This window comes from Anas acuta, chromosome Z (assembly GCF_963932015.1).
Source record: "Anas acuta chromosome Z, bAnaAcu1.1, whole genome shotgun sequence".
NCBI lineage: Eukaryota > Metazoa > Chordata > Aves > Anseriformes > Anatidae > Anas > Anas acuta.
In genome coordinates this window covers 28,660,839-28,678,566 of record NC_089017.1, presented here as the reverse complement: position 1 = coordinate 28,678,566, position 17,728 = coordinate 28,660,839, and positions in this window count along the sequence as shown.

Sequence of the window (17,728 nt, the reverse complement as noted above, 5' to 3'; positions counted from 1 at the left end):
GATACTTAAATCCTCCATGGTAGAAGGGTCTTAAATCTTACCCTATGTAGTCCGTTATCCAGACCTCAGACCATCTTCGTAGACCTTTTCCAATTTTATATATTACTTTTTAAAGGTCTTTCAGACACAGTAACAGCCTTACTGATTCCACAAAGGTTTCCTCCTCCCAGTATTTTCAAGCTTCTCCATTCTCAAATTGTATTAGAGATATGTTTCTCAAGGTTCTTTCTAAATTAAAGGATGTTATTATTATTATTATTAGCTTTGTTTTTAAATAAAGCAAACCATCCTTGGATGGTAATTTCCATTTTATCTTTTAAATGGAACTCATCCATTGAATAGAAACTTCATTGACTGTATGTTCTTTAAAATCAGGACATATGACCTAAGACAAAAACCATCTTGGTTTGACTCCTTATACAGTGAAGATATCATACTATTCCTCAGCACTGGTTAAGCGCAAAAAGTAGTCTTAAGTCTATAAATTACTACAATGTTATTCTGTAGCCAATAAAGTAGCCTATAAATATTTCTGCAACACCAAATCCATGTGAGCCACAGAAAGGAAGACATGATAATGTTTGTATCAGAGCTTTACCAATTATGTAGAGGTGACTCCAAATTAAGATCGATATAAATGGGAAAACCAAAACATTTTATGTCAGTAAGCATATGCAATACTCAAACATCTTTTTTTTTTTTTCTTTTTTTCTCTGCATCCTAGGAGAAACACAGGAGTTGAAAGAACAAAACACTGGGACTGAAATTTTGCACACTGTGCTGTTATAACTGAAACAACACAGAAATCAGTTTGCACTCCTCTTTCCTTTGAACATGAAAACAAAACTAAACAAATCTAATCTTTCCTAATGGGTGGAAAGAGAGTACAAAAGAATATGACAGCCGTTGTGCCTGCACTGTGCTGCTGTGTGGGATTGAGTAAGAGCTTCTTACTTCTGCCTATCAAAAGCCTCTAATTTAATGCAACAGTATGTTGCATCCTCCAAGAGGCAGCACCTAGAATAGTGCTGTAACAAGCATGACAGGTTTGCTGAGACCCAGGGAAGAAAAAGGAGATCTGTATGAAAAGTGCCTTTTGAGTTTTGTTATATTGTGCCTTCACTGAATTTCACAGAAAGGCTGAGGTTGGAAGGAACTCTGAAGATTATCAAGTCCACCCCCCTCACCAAGCAGGATCACCTAGAGCACATTGTATAGTAAGCCATCCAGGTGGGTTTTGAATATCTCCAGAGAAGGAGACTCCATAACCTCTTTGGGCAACCTGTTCCAGTGCTCTGTCACCCTCACAGTAAAGAAGTGCCCTCTCATATTGAGACAAAACATCCTGTGCTTCAGTTGAGAGGCACCCACTGTCTCTCGTCCTATCATTAGGCACAAATGAAAAGAGTCTGGTTCCATCCTCTCAACACTATCCCTTGGGATATGCATTGATGAGATCCTCCCTCAGTCTTCTCTTTCCCAAGCTAAACAGGCCCATCTCTTTCAGCTTGTCCTGGTATGACAGGTGTTCCAGTCCCCTAACCATCTTAGTAGCCCTGCTCTGAACTCGCTCCAGTAGTTCCATGTCCCTCTTGTTCTGAGGAGCCCAGAACTGGACACAATACTCCATGCTTCTTTTGATGCATGCCAGAATACAGTTGGTTTTCTGAGCTGTGAGCACATTGCCAGATTTTGCTGAGTTTTTCATCAACCAACAACCCAAGTCCTTCTCTGCAGGGCTGCTCTCACCATCTATTTGTGCTTAGGACTGCCCCAGCCCAGATGCAAGAGCTTGTACTTGGACTTGCTGAACTTCAAGAGATTTACATGGGCCCACCTCTCAAGCTTGTCTAGGTCTCTCTGGGTGGTATTACTTTCCTTCATTGTGTTGGCTGCATCACATAGCTTGGTGTCATTGGCAATTTTGCTGATGGCACACTCAATCCCACTCTCCATGTCACCAACAGAGATGTCAAATAGTGCTGAGGCCCATATTGACCTCTGAGGAACATTACTGGTCTCCACCTGGATGTTGTGCCTCTGACAGCAACAATTTGAGTGCAGCCATCTAGCCAACTAATTATTCACCAAAGGGTCTATCCATCAAATCAATGTCTCTTTGTTTTGGGAGGAGGATGTCAGACAGGACAGTGTCAAACTCTTTGCAGAAGTCCAGGTAGACAAACCCAGCTAGTCCACATTTAATTGCCTTTATAAATGTCTTTAATGGAAAGAAGTATTCAGTTTCATGAAGTTCTTTTTGACATGTTACAGGTCATTTGCAATTGTTTTTATCTGTTCCACAGTACTTTCAATCAAATTCCATGGTAGCAGCTAATCAAAGGTTTCATGTCTACAGTATTAAGAGGCACAACTTTAACTTTCCAAGGCTTCTTTTTTTTTTTGTTGTTGTTGTTTTTTGCTTTTAAATTTATCCAACAAGTGTACACTTTCAAATATATATATATATACCTATCTTTAAAGCATTACCTCATCTTTTTATTTCTTGATGAAAACAATTTATATGTTCTTTGCTGGTTAGGTGAACCTCTGAAACACCTAGGGACATATTTCTCCTTACTACTTGTAATAGAGTCTCAAATAAAATATTATGTCCTCTTCAGATCATAGATACTTATCTGCTCAGTGGTCTTCCACTAACAAGAAAGTGTAATCCAGACCTGTACTTAATAAAACTGATGCTTTTCCACATTCCAGGTAAAGATGTATCAACCAACTGTCATTCCTTTAGAAATAACAAGCCTTTCCACTGCTATTATTCATCTACAAAGTCTTTACAAGTGCTGTTATTAAACTTCTTTTGATGCTTTCTCAGAATAGCTCAAAGAGTGGTGATTTGCATTGCCCCAGCCTCCTTTTTCAACAACACAGTGATTACAGAGTAAGTACTTTGAAGCAAGCCTTGGAATTAACGTTCCTATGGGCAAATTAAACCTTTTTTCAGCCTTACTGTTCTCAGTACATAAGAATATATACCTCATTGAGTAAAATTCCCTATTTATAATAGAAATCATTCTTCTTCATACTTTATTTTTTTACTGTTTCATTTTTTTTTAATTTATTTTATTTTTAGCAAAATCATATTATTTGTTCTCTACAATGATTTAGTTTTCTTATGAGAGTTACTTAAGACAAAGACTTTCAGTTCATTAGTATGATGCAGTGGTTAGGGTCCAAGCATGGGAAACTGAGATTTCCTGTTAGTCATAGCTTCAGTCTCTGTGTGCCTCAGTCCTGCATTTACATTAGGACAATAATAATGACAAGTTAATTAAATTTGAAATTCTGAGGTTCTCATGCAAAAATAATACCTACATATAAATTCTCAAGGCACCGTACCTTTATACAGCTATGCATCTTTATTCCAAAGTCATGTTACTAATTTGAATTCTCATGTTACCAGTTGCCACAGCGAAGAAGTTGAGCAAGAAAATAAAATACATGCTAGCACAGATTCAGATTGCTAGAGTTATAGTAAAAATATTAATTAAAATAATAATGCTTTAAGTGGCAGAATAGCCAGTAACAGATTGAGAGTGGTGGACACAAAAAAGATCCACCTTAAACTTCATCTCATTTAACTTGTTCATCGAGGAAGTAAAAAGTATGATAAATGGAATGTAAATGAGATTTACAGATCATAAGATTTGATGTGGTGAAAAAGAAGTACACTAAAGCCAGCTGAGAAATAAGAAAGGTTAGAAAGTTATTCAGGAAATAAGAAAATGAAGTCCAATCTGGAAAATATGTAAGCCATTGCATCTAGGGGAAAAATAACTTGAAACTCTGATATTTAACACAAAAGGGGTTCAGCCAAATTCCCTCTGGGTGACACCAGACTGCAAATTATAGGAGCGCTTGCAAAGGAACACAGCAACAAAAAATGCCAGTGTAAATTTAGGTTGTACATGTAGAAACACAATAGTATGGAGTATCTAGATAGCTCTAGTCTGTGTAGCATAAAGAAGACCACAGATGCTGCTTATGGCTAAAAGCACCTTTGTGCCAAAAAATAACAGCAAGCTGGAGGGAGTTCAGAGAAAGAAACAGAAACAAACATGTGGTTATAGGGATTAATTTATGAGGAAAGTTCAAATGAACTAAATACCTTGGTTTGGATAAATAGTTACTAGGGGGGATATGATTACATTCTTCAAACACTTCAGAACTGTTATCATCAAGGAAGAAGATAAATAGGGCACAAATCTGGCTCTACTTCTACTTTCATAATGTCCATGTACTTGAAAAAAATGTTCTCTGTTGTCTTCCAAATGACGTCTTTCATCTTCCTTCAAATCCCTTTCAAAAATGTATGTGTTGGTATAGAGGTTAAATATAAATTTATTATTTTTTTTAAATGTTTCAGGTCAACTTAAAAGTTTTATCTAGCTTGTAATGTTGCTTTAATTTTATTTCTTTTTCTGTTTGGTTTAGAAAAGACATCTGAACAAAAGCTAGCCATTTCACAGAAGAATGCCCTTAGAAACAGGCACGGAGGACTTATACTTCTGTATAAGTCCTTCAGTTTCTCCTGATTGCGTGTTTTCCTTTTGCACAAATTACGTGTATATACTTACTGACAGCAGGACTGAAATTCACACACCATTTTCCCAGGTACTGTTTTAATCTCTAAACAATTTTGCTCCACACAGAAGTATCTAGAGACACAGGAATTGAAATAAGGGGTAGAATGGATATGAACAAGGATTTTCATATCCAAATGGTAAGCTGAATAATGAGCTTCATGTAGAAACTGCTGGAAGAACTTCTGTGTCACTCATTTTAACAATGGTATTTAGGTCTTCATTTAAATCAGGACTTGAAAACTTAGATTCGTAGATACATTTTTTTTTTTTCCTGTAAAAAACACTTTAAAAATCAACAAACCAACAACCATCAATTTGGCTTGTTGAGTTCCATCATTGGACCAGGTCCTTAGACCTTAGTGCCACATACACTCATCTTTTTCATATATACAGGGATGTGGGTTCTGACTTCCCCGGGCAGTCCATTCCAATACTTGACCAACTTCTCCATGAAGAAATTCTTCCTAATGTTCAATCTAAAACTCACTTGGCACAAATTGAGACTGTTTCCCCATGTTCTGTCACTTGTCACCTGAGAAAACAAACTGACACTCTTCTCACTGTATCCTTTCAGACAGTTGTAGAGAGTGATGGGGTCTCCCCTCAGCCTCCTTTTCTCTAGACTAAACAGCTCCATTTCCCTCAGCCACTCCTCATAAATCTTGTTTTATAGTCACTTCTCCAGCTTTGTAGTCTGTAGTCTGTAGTCAAAGATTTGTTTGTCTTTGGTTTGGGTACGTCATACAGTTAGCAAGAGTTAAAGGGGTAGCCAGAGTCATCCTAGTGGCAGTGAGTCCTTCAAGCTAACTGGAAAGAACGGGTATTTTGGTCTGCTTTAGGACCTCAAGGACCTCTCTGTGTATTTTGTGCACTTGCTACAGAATTCCAGACAGTAAGAATTTAAGATGTTGCTACATTTCCACTAAGATGTTGGTAATACATTCCACTAATTAGAAAGTATAACTGTGATAAACATGTAGTTTCCTGTTGCTGCTTAGTGCTTTGGGAAGGTGGACTACATTCTCAAGTTTCTAAACATGTGTTTAATTGCTAAGTTTTAGATACAGTTTTAAGTTGTTGACCTTTATTTTAGGACAAATAATTCAAGTCAAAGGTAAACTCTTGCTGAAGTGAACAGAAGTAGTTAAGCTGTATCTCATACTGTTGGAAAGAAAATCAATATTCAGCTATTTCTGTTGATAGAGGAACTTGATCAAACATATAAGAGATTTGTATTGAAAAAATAATTAACTCTAAATATCTTCTTCTTTAAAACAACCAGGTTACACACTTTCTGTAGGGAAAAAATAAATATGAATCTCACACATAAAAATATCTCTGAAAAGCAGTACAAAAATGTCAGGCACTGGTAAGCTAGATTTTTTTTTTTTTTTTTTTTTTTTTTTAGAGAAGGGTGAGATAGTTTTCAATTTATTTATTTATTTATTTATTTTGGACAAACAAATTGCTTTTTCAGCTATCTACACTGATAATCTTTATGATTTAGTCTGACACTTCTATGAGGTACTGGCTCAGATACTTATGTGTTTGTCCACAAGAGGCTGGACATCTTAACTGTGTAATTAGTATGGAATGCCTCAGAGACATTTTACTGCATAGCTTTTCAGAATGAAGTGAGTATAAATTTATGCTTTTGTCCCAGTGAGATTGTAAACATTACAGCTCTTGTCTGACTAGATCAGAATTGTTAAACATTTAGACAGTTCTGAAGGAATTTATGCCACCCATATTTTTGCCATGAAGATATTATCATATTTTGACAAGAATAACTGTCTCTGTACTGCTCTTTATTCTCAGTGAAAGCCACAGTCAGATCAAATAATCATTCAATATAGATAGATAGATAGATAGATAGATAGATAGATAGATAGATATTTTTCATAATGTTGGGCTTCAGTGCCTAAACAGAATAAAGCTTCAAAAGCTCAAAAATGTGCTTATATTCTTATACCCTTGGAATGCAATCTACTGTAATCATTCTTTTTTCAGCAGCCATTGATTCCTTCTATACTGGTCAATACTTATTTAATTTCACAGCCTGTTATACAGGTTTCTTGGTTCTTGCATTCTATTTGGTAGAATCCGTTAAATTGGATCCAGCCTACTATTTGTCTGAATGTCCTTGAGCTTCACAGTGAAAAAAATGAGCATTCCCTAACCAATCTGTTACCTTCAATGAAAACAAAATAGATGCAGATGCACCTTTCTAAATTAAAAGTTATATAGAGACAAGGATTAAATAGTTGGAGCTTTCCTTGTAACACAGTTTTCCATGTAAAATGAAGCAGCCAATATATAATAGTAATAGATCTGATCTGTGCAATGAGGGTTTAGGTCTTCTCTGTTTTGTAAGAAGACTGGTAGCTCCAAGTCTACCAGCTCCTTCTGATTTTATGCTAATTGTGTGCTTATACTCTCAGGTTAAGGTTTGGTCTTCCCTACTAGGTCTATGATTTTTAAAGGTGACATGTGAGAGGTGAAGATAACATAGCAGCTGAGAAAACAGTAAATTACACTGGTCATACTGTGTAGCTTTGGTAAACTGTATGCCATTTATTGTCATGAGGTAAGTCAGTCTATCAAAGACTGTAGGACTATTTGGACAAATAAATCTAAGCAAGCGTGTAGCTGCTGATAGAAAGAGGTTTGGGTCGTAAGCATTTTTGAAGGATAATCTCTTATTCTCACATTTTTGTTTTAAATGCCAACTGTTTCTACATGTTTCTGCTTCCTCATCCTTAGAACAATAAGGTCTACCTACTTTCTGCTTATGGGGACTTTGAGAAAGGATGAAGATAGCTACAATACATTTAACATTTAATCCTCACTTGAAGAAAAAGCGATGGCCTTTTGTTAATTCATACTCGACTCCAGAGTTACTGTGGAATGTTCAATACACCTGAACTTCTTGATCACAAGATACACAAAGTCCTCACAGTGATATTGTTTCTTTTGTAAATCCCACACTAGAAAATTGGAGGTGCTTTATTTATTTATTTATTATTAATTTATTTAAATCATATTTTGTGTAGACAGACAGGGACGGAATGATGAACTCTAGCAGTCAAAGAGGTATTAGCAAGAGAAAGAGAAGTCTTTATCTGTAGTCTGAGCTAAGTCACTACCACCTGACACTTAATGGAATGAAGATTATAATAGGGACCTAGTAACTACTATTACAGAGCAGTTAGAGAAATCCAAATTTGTCTTGACTTTCCTTGATTTTAATAACACATGCAATGTTTTAAGGCATGAATTACAGTTAGTACATAATTCACAAGAGTACATATTAGCAACGTGAAGGACTGCTCTTCAATTCTTGAATTGAAACAGCTTTCCGTATCTCTTACCTCATCCTTAAAAAAAACACACACACACACACATTGGTAGTTTTTGTTTGTTTGTTTGTTTGTTTTCCCATGGGGCTGAGTTGCAGACATTTGGCTAGCTGACAAGGAAAATACAACTTTTTAAATATCTTAGACAGGTGCCATGACATAAAGCAGTACTGATTTAACAATGGCTGAATGACTAGAATTTTCCCCTACTCCTGGCCTGACACACATTTTCCAGTTTTTAGAAAGCCTGACTGAAAAGCTGGACTAGAACATCACTACCCTTAAAACAAGTATTAGTTCTTAACACAGAAGACCAATTCTTGCTTTATTATTACTACCTTTTTACTGAATCCTTGTATGGTAACAATTTCAATGCCAGTTATCAGAGAATATTGCTCCATTATTATCTCTTTAAAGATTAAAAAGAAAAGAACAGAAAGTTGAATAGTCTTCCGGTAACGTTATGATTATGGAGGCATTCAACAGTGAAAATAATGAACTCTGGATACCAAGTGACTCTTCAGAAGACCATTTGGCAAGCTTCATTTGGAAAGATTCAATGTCTGCATAGAGTCTGCTCTGAGCAGGCTGAAAGGATAACCAGCAAGATTTAGCTCCTGATTCAGCCAGGCATTTAAGAACATGAATAGTCCCATTGAAGTAAATGAGATTACTCACTCACGTACTTGAAGTTAACCACACACTTAAGTATCGTTCTGAAATGGACGCCTACACTTGGAGAATGGTAGTATGAAACTTGTTTACCAGAGACTGGCTACAAATCAGCCTATTAATGTTTGTACGGAAAGTCTGTCAGAGCTTTCCCATGAAAGGTACATTTCTCCACCCCACTGAACCACTAGGATAGCCAGGGTACATAGGTAAAACAGATAAAATAGTCCTTTGCCTTGCTCTTTAAGAAGATTATGCTGGGGCAGAGAGTAACCTCTTTCCACTTGCATGTCAAGAGAGCCATTTATTTTTTTTTTCTGGACTTGATTTTCTTATATTTGAATGTTTATGAGTGAACATATTGATATAGAAAATACTCCTGGGATACAAATCTAAAATGAAATTAAAGAACAAGTGCTAATCAATTTGCAAGATTTGCAAAATGATATTCATGTTGGTTGTTCTTAAACAAGGCTAAAATATCCCATTAGCATTATTCAAGAAGTTTTAAATGATGTCCCTGATCACTGTCAATGATCATCGTTCTCAATTGAAAAAAATTCTTTCTCATTTAGCTTCAATTAGAGCCATGAAAGAGGCAAACACATGTCCATCTTTAGCATTATGAAAATGAGATGCTCAGGAACAACAACAAAAACAACAACAAAAAATCAATAATTTTAGACAACAAAAAGAAAAGACTGTAAACAGAACTAACACCTGCTGAATTTCCAAAATGAGGCTACCTACTCAAGAAATGACTATGAATTGTTCATCTGAAAAGAAATGTATATTTCACAAATAAAGTATATATACAAACCAATGATAAAATACCTAGAACACATGAAGATTTATACGGTATATCATTTTTTTCCTCTTAGAGTGTGAAAGTCATAAGACATAATAGAAAGTGAGATACCTGCTCTGGAGAATGGTATCTTCTCATTAGAAAAATGTGGTTCTTGATATGTGACTTCAAGTTCTCTGGGCTTTATTCCAAATTTTACTTTGAACTTCCCTCATTATCATGGAAAAACGATAAACCTTCGTACCTTATTGCTCCATATCAAAGAGGTAGACAATATTTTATTATTATTTTTATTACTATTTTATATTTTATTATTATATTTTTAAATTTCTTCATGGTAAAGCCTAGGTTTTCACATCTGCTTACCTGTTTTAGTGATGTTTAGATACAACAAAGCCCCAGTTTATTTTGAGTACCTACAAACTGCTGAAAGTTAAACTGTTGTAGAATATAGACTCTTACTGAATTAAGGAATTTCCAAATCTATAAATTTTGTCTTCTCATCACTACTTTTTGGCTAGTATTAAAGCTGTGTTTACTGTACTGCTTAACATAAACTGGTATCTGTCAAAACATATACACTTCTGAGAAGAGAAGGTGGATTTAGTAGTGGCCAGTTTTGTTTCTGCCAGTGTTCCTTCCAAGAGTGTTAAAGGGGGCATGGTAGGGTTTCTTTCATGCTCTTCCTAATGTAGAAAAGGAAAGAGCATTGGGAAAAGGCAAGCAAGTTGTCACAATTTAAAGGATTCTTGAAGTTATTCCCCATATACATAGAAACAACCAATGAAAAGGAACAATGACTTGTGATTGTATGCCTCAGTGTACTATAATGTATAAAACCATGAGGTCAACAATGATGGAAATGAGACTGGAAATGGAAATGAAGAGAAGCAATTCTCTTGCTATTTCCTGTCTTTAATATCTGATCCTGCTTTGTGCTCTTGGTTCTCAAACACTGTCTGGAACCTACACTGAAACAGCATTTTTTGTCATTGGCTGTGTCCTAATCCTTTTTCCACTTTCTCCAACTTCTAATCTTTCTTGCTACAGTTGTCTTCAATACCGTATGCATGCCAACAGCCTCTGAAGTTTTGCATCAAATAATCTGGCACTGATGGAAATGTGTGTTCCTTTTCCAGGCCTGGTTGTGAGAAAACTCAGCAAAGCAAGCCATGAGTTTATATCTGAGAACATGGCTTCTATCCAATAATGTATCAAATTTGTCAGAAGTGTCTGACTGAAGCCCTTTATTATCACATACTGGTGAAACGATTTGCCTGAAGGGGAGGGAAACAGAGCATTAAGAAATTGAATGAATTGCACATTGTTCATGAGAGACTGTAATGGTACAGTCTTCTGTGTCCTGTACATTCCAGTAACCACCCCAGGCCCTATCTGATTAATATTCGGATGCATAGAAGCATAAGAATCAACTTTGGGTTGGTAATACAAATCAGCCATTTCTAGCATGCTTCATGGAATGTGTTTTTCAGGCTAGATCATATGCCTGCTAGTCTTAAAACATGGCAATATATCATTTTTACATTGTCATTTGTTCATCAGCCTGATGACATGGCAAAACTGGCAATTCGTGCTTTAAATATTCCTGTCACAATATTAAGACTAACATCCATTTATAAATGTGGAGGACATTATACATGGATTTATTTATTTTATTGTCATAATAGCCATGGTAAAGCTTACAGTTTATTTGTTTTCTAAAAGAACAGAGATGTAGCCTAGTAAGTCCAGTACAAATTTTGAACTCCTTCTTGAGGAAAAAACAATGATTTTTGTATTTCTAAATAAATCTTACATCTTTATGAATTAACAAGTGCTTAACAGTCTTGCTAGAAGTTTGTTGGCTGAAATGATTAAGGGAAGAGGAAAAAAGCTCTGTAATTTATTGTACATGAGGGCAGAAAAAGAGAGCCACAAAAATCAAAGGGGTTCACATTATGTGAAACTGTAAGAGAACCTTAGTGTAAGAATGATTTTCTCAGTAAATCTGTTTGAAGTCTGATTTCCTAATAGGGAAAATAAAATATCTATTGAATTACTCTATATATGCATATTTAAAGGTACAGGAATGTCAGCATTTCAACAGACAGTCCAGCACCATTCATGGTGTTATGGATCAACATTATTCAGTGGAACATGTTTCTAACCTGAAACTTTTTGAGGAGCTGCCTTTGTTCTGGCTCTGATAGCCAAACACTTGAAAATACAGACAGAAAAAGGGAAGTGATTATATCTTCTAAGCCATAGGCTGGCAAAAACAGCTAAACCATTCAGAATGAAGCTGACCCCAACCAACCTGAACAAAAAATACCACCAGCAAACGTTTGCTTAGAAGTCTCTGGAAATACTATATCAAATACTCTGTCCTGTGCAAGATGTATCTCTAGAAATCCTTCAAGGCTCTACGTAGCCTCCAGGACCTATACTAGTACATAGTTCACCATTGGTCCTCTGTTTATTCAAATTATTCACTACATATTTACTCCCTTGTTTGTATGTCCCAGTTCACAAAATAAATACATTTCCTAAAAAGTTTATGTACTCTCAAAGAAAGTATTAAGAAAATGTGTTGTCCTTTAGCAAATTCAAGGGTATGTTAAAAATTAGAATTCATTTCAGAAGAAAAAGTACAGTGGTAATATTGTATTAACATTTTGGGGGGAATCTTCCTCTTTTACTTTTGCTTCTGTATAAAGGATCAATAACTGTTACAACCAGAAGCTCACCCTTCAGCTTTCTGCACTTACCATAGTAATTTAAGCTACACTATGATGAGTGGAATAAGACTAAAATCTGGAAGTTTACTATAAAATATGCATATATATATATAAACAATTGCTATCTAACAGCCTTTCTCAACTCTCCCTTTCCTGGTAATGATGCTACCTGAAGAAGTAATTGGTATAATGTGAAGTTTAAAATGAGTTGGTAACTCCCTATACAGCACTGTGACTCACTTTGGAAACCAGTGCTGATATCAGCACGTCAAATACCAAAAAGAAAGTGACCCAGCAGTGACTTTGGGTAGCTTCACAGACTGAAGCAAATATTGACATTACTTCAGGCAATGGGGAGGTGGGGTGGCACAATGAAAGCCATATTTATCCTAAAGATTATGTCACTGTTCCGAACACAGCCTCTCTGTGAAAAAAACAAGGAACATTTTAATTGCCTTTCTCCTCCCCCATCTTCAAAATATTGTTAAGATTACTTGGCTGTGCAAACTGTTTGATAGCCACTTGTAAGGAAGCATAGGGCACTGTATTCCTGAAGAAAAGAAATGGTCTTCTGAGCAATCAAAATACTAAAGATTCACAAAAGGTGAAGAGGTGCTCCACAGTTTATTTTTATTTTTTCTATAACCTAGGAAGCAAATAAATTTGCTGAAAGAATTTTATTGCAAGAAATAAATACTGGGAGAATGCTCTCAGGTTCACATGAAAAGACAGACACAGAAAACAACAGCACCAGCTACAAATGAGATGTGGCTCTCATATAATGCATAAGGGAAAAATAAATACAACATTTACCTTTTAAATATTTTTTATTATATATGTATTTCTGTACTACTTTAAGACATGTGTAGCACTTTGCCTTCAAATATTTTAGTGGCGTGACTTAAGGCTGGGATAAACTATCCATGGAGTCTGACTACCAAATGCTAATCAGAACATTTTTATTTAATTGGTTTAACAAACACTTTTTTAAAGTAGAATTTAGAAAATGGTTGTCCATGGTAAATGCACAACAGGCATTTATATTTGCTTTCTGTGTATAAAACCTTTAGGCTGACCTTTGTAAGTTATCATCAAGCAGATGGTCTGGTCAGATCTGTCTTTACCTATGAGGTCGCTATCATCTGGATGTACAGAGGACTTAGTTGTTCTCCACTCTGTGGAGAACAATTCTCAATTCTCTCTCCTATTTTTTTTTCCCTAAGTAGGCAGCGCAACTGCATTATTAGAAGTAGCACTTTACACTGTATTGCTTTATTCTATTTTGCCTGATAAATCATACACTATTGTTTATACACTCATTTGGTGAGCGTATAAAATAATGGGAACATTTTTGGCACTAAAATTTGAACAAAGGATTTACTAAGTCATTGACTACAAATACTCTCACATGCAACTTTTTTTTTTTTTTTTTAATTTTCTGTAATGTTGGTTCTTTGCATTTGACTTGGAATTCAAATTAAAAAAGATTTGAGAGTCAAAATCTAGATTATTTGTCTTTAAAATAAAGTTAGTAGCAATAGTGACATTGTCCCAAAGCCACACTATTCTAACAATAAAACTTTCCTTACTAAAATCATAACAAGGTTTCAATGTTCTTGCTGTTTTCTTGAATATGATAATGATCATATGCAAGGTCTTAATGGACTAAAACAATTGTTAGCTTTAAACCTTGGACCCAAGAAATGTGTGCTTTACAGTCTGCAAGTACATGCAGAATTTCAGACCTCTGGGTTCAGTCTGTTGCTTTCTATCCATATGGATGTCACCCAAAAATAGAATTAAAACAAAACAACAAAACACAAAACAAAAACACAAAAGAACAGCAACAAGGCATTGTTCAAGGATACCAATGTAGTTTCTGCGGCCAACTAGGGAGAAAGAGGGAAATTAAATTGTGTTATTTTTTCTCAGACATTTGTATTATGAAGTTCTGTAGGAGTAACTAAGACATATCTTTCCAAATATCTTACTTTCAGGACTGAGTCAAGAAAGCCAACCAAGACTACAGAGGACTGTCAGTCCTGAAGACTAGGTGTCTACTAGAAAAGCATGCTTTTAAAAAGACTTCACAGATATTGTCTTATTAATATTACATAACAATGTAGAAAATTCCATGGGGGAAATTTTTATTTACTATATTTACTGGGCAAATTTAATCTCTGTCTGGTACAAAGGTTAAGTGCAGACAGCATTAATCTCTCATTAATTCATGTAAGGGAAAAGCATCTACATGTATTTGTTTCAGGGTAGAATGTTCTTATACTGTTTCTATAGTAAATTCGTTGCTATTCTGGAAAAGACAAACTTTCTGTAAAAGAGCACAGTTAAAGTAAAACAAAGCCTCTTTTATTGTGACTCACTGTAAGGTGATAGATGTTTTCTACTGATAAAGTGTTTACAGGGTTTAAGTTAATTCTTTATATCAAAGACACATCTCTTAGGCTTGTTTTAGAAATGTTGGCAACATGAAAAATACTAGCACAGGCTTTTTAGACAGATTAGACTGCTTAACATTGCTAAACAAAAACCTCACAGAATCTCACTGGGTTATACGGGGCTATATGAGATGCAGCTATATGGTGTAACCAGACATTACTTCAGACTGCACTTCACCTACCTTTGCCAAATAGTTCCCTTCTTCAAAGGGAAATGAACAGAAGAATTTTGTAACTTTAAACTTTCAAACATTTCACCAGTACTTCCAGCCTTTAAAAGGATGCATTTTATGACTTCCTGTAAAGGTCACATCTCATTTTAACAGAATACAACAGATTTCTGCCTTCTTTATCACCCTCTTCCAATTTCTATGATCATGATAACATCCCTTCCAAAGGCAGAGGTGCTGTTCTGTCTTCAGTTTCTGAGTACATTGTTTCTGGCCTATTGGTGGATTCAGGAGTTTCTGATCAGTTCTACATCCTTTTCCATAATTTGTGGAGACAAAAACAGTCATGCAAACTTGAGATCAATATGAATCCTGGCAGTTAGCAGAGCGTTTTCAAAGACTTTTAATTGCTCTTTTGAAAGTGCAACAAAACTTCACATCTAGGCCCATATTGGCAGAATCTTTAAAGCACCCATTTTCAGAAGTGAAGGTTTGAGCTTCTTTTTCTTCCCTTGACAAGTTTGTGAATCAGAGAACATCCATTTACTAGTCGGTTCCTCTTATTAGCTAGAAACAGTTCTTTAAAAACAGAACGAATACTAAATTTATCTTTTGGATTGTCCCCTTTTGCCTCTGAATTGCATGGCTTACATAGTGGAATCTCTGTCAAAGATAAAACTAAAGCAGCATGGAAATAAGAATGGAATGGGTGTTGCTTGTAGCCTGTGATTTCACAAATTGTCTCAAAATTGCCCATCATGCATGGAAACAAGCTAAATGACAGAAGAAACTAAGCTATACAAAAGTAAGAAATAACAGACAATGACAGAAACAACAAATGAACACTATTAGCTGTTTTTTCTTTTTTTTTTTTTTTTTTTAATCTGTTTTTCCACATTTGAAACAGACATGCATTCATAAAGTGCTTTCAGATGCACTGCTGTATAGAGCTAAATATTTTTATATTTATACAAATGTATAAATTTGCATTGGTAATCAAGAAAATAAAAACCTCAGCTCTGCTAGAAAAGGGCATCTGGATCCCTTTTTATCAGACAAGGATTTTACAAGGCCAAAGTTGACCACGTCAAGAGGAAGCTGGAAAAGCTATGTAAACTGTTTAAAAGTAAAAACTAATTAAACAATTGAATTAGTTATGTATCATCATACATTTTCAATTGCTTAAATTGTGAGGCTTTAACTGAATTGCAAATTCTTGGACTTAGTATGAGATAATCAGATTTCAGTCTGCCTTAAATGGGAAGTCAGACTAAATGATTGCTGACTATGAACTCCTACTAAATTAAGGACCTTAAGTCAAGCCTAAATCTTTGATATTTTTATGTTTAAAAATAATCAAAATAACAAGGTATTCTTTTAACAAAAATAACAAGGTAATTCTTTTTCCTGTTCATGAGAAACATAACGCTTGGAAATTGTTTCTGAGAGTCTCCTGGCATCTCTGTTTTGTTATCTGTACTCTTTCTCTATTTCCAGTCAAGATACATACTAAAAAGAAGCTAAGCACATAATAATTTTATTTCACTGTTTCTAGTATTTTTTTTTACTGATGGCTGATTCCCATGTAAACGAACTTTTAAATCATAGCATGATAAATCTATCACTGATGTAATTACTTTTTATCCAGTATTACATCTGTGAGTGGGTGGGTGACAGTTATAGGTTGTGTTTTCCTTGAAGTTATTTTAGCATTACTCTGGGGGAAATTTGAGAAGGTATGTGAAGAATATTTTTTTACTTTCCTTCGTAGTTGAAAGATTTTATGTGCATCTTGGCCCACTGCCCAAAATCTCAGATGGAGAAGAAAAGACTATACATATTGCACATTCATTACGTTCAGAGGGAGTATACAACCTGATGTTTAACTTCCATGCCAAACAAAGAAGGTAAAAAAACTTTCTCAAAAGGCTCACAGCTTTAAACTACGGTGTTCTTAGATTTATATAACTTGAAGTAATAAAACCCATTTTGCATTTACAGATGATATTCCACTTTATAACACACTGAGAAATAAATTTTCCAAGATTTTTCTTCAGACTTTTCTGTTTTTCCAAACAATGTCCAATGTCCAATAATCTGGGAAATGAATAAAAAACAAATGTATAAACCCCACATTTCAAAATTTAAGCCCACATAGCATTGCCATTTCAAGGCTTATCTGTTTTTCTGTTTTTCCTCCGGATATCTGCAATACCCTGGTTGATCTCAGAAGTTTACTTCTGAGGTACCTGCAAAACCCTGCTTGATCAGTTGCTTCTCTCTTTTTGAGAAGCCTCATTCTTGATAACCACAAATTTTTTCACTCTATTTGAACAAATCATAACGTCTGAAGTAAAAAATACATATTTTGCTTTTTAATTTTGTTGCACACAAACACCTATTGTATCAAGAAAAAATAGAGGTACCCCCAAAGCACAGATCATCACTTCCAGTTTCTAGACCTTTTACCTTTTCTCCATATTTGCTGTTGATAAAACCTGGACAAAACACATCCATGGAATCATGGTTTGGAAGAGCAGAACCTTTCTGGACAACTACAGTTTCTCAAAATCAACACAGACAACAAACTTTGACTGAGACATGTATTGACTTTACTGCTGCAGTATGCGTGAAACATATTTTAAATAGGCAGCCTGTATTATACCTTGCAAACATTAGTTTATACCATTATTTTCATGCTTTATGGCAATAGGAATACAGACAGACATAAAAAGACTCTTCCAGCTAATGTGTAAGTATCGGCACCTATTCCACTGTACATAAGCTGGAAATACAAATTCATTGATCTGTTCTTGACAGACCAGTTAATTATATATTCTTTTTTTTTTTTTTTCCTGTACTGTATGTGGACGTAATCTTTCGATTCTAAACCAATTAAAATGAAAATTTGCTCTCTA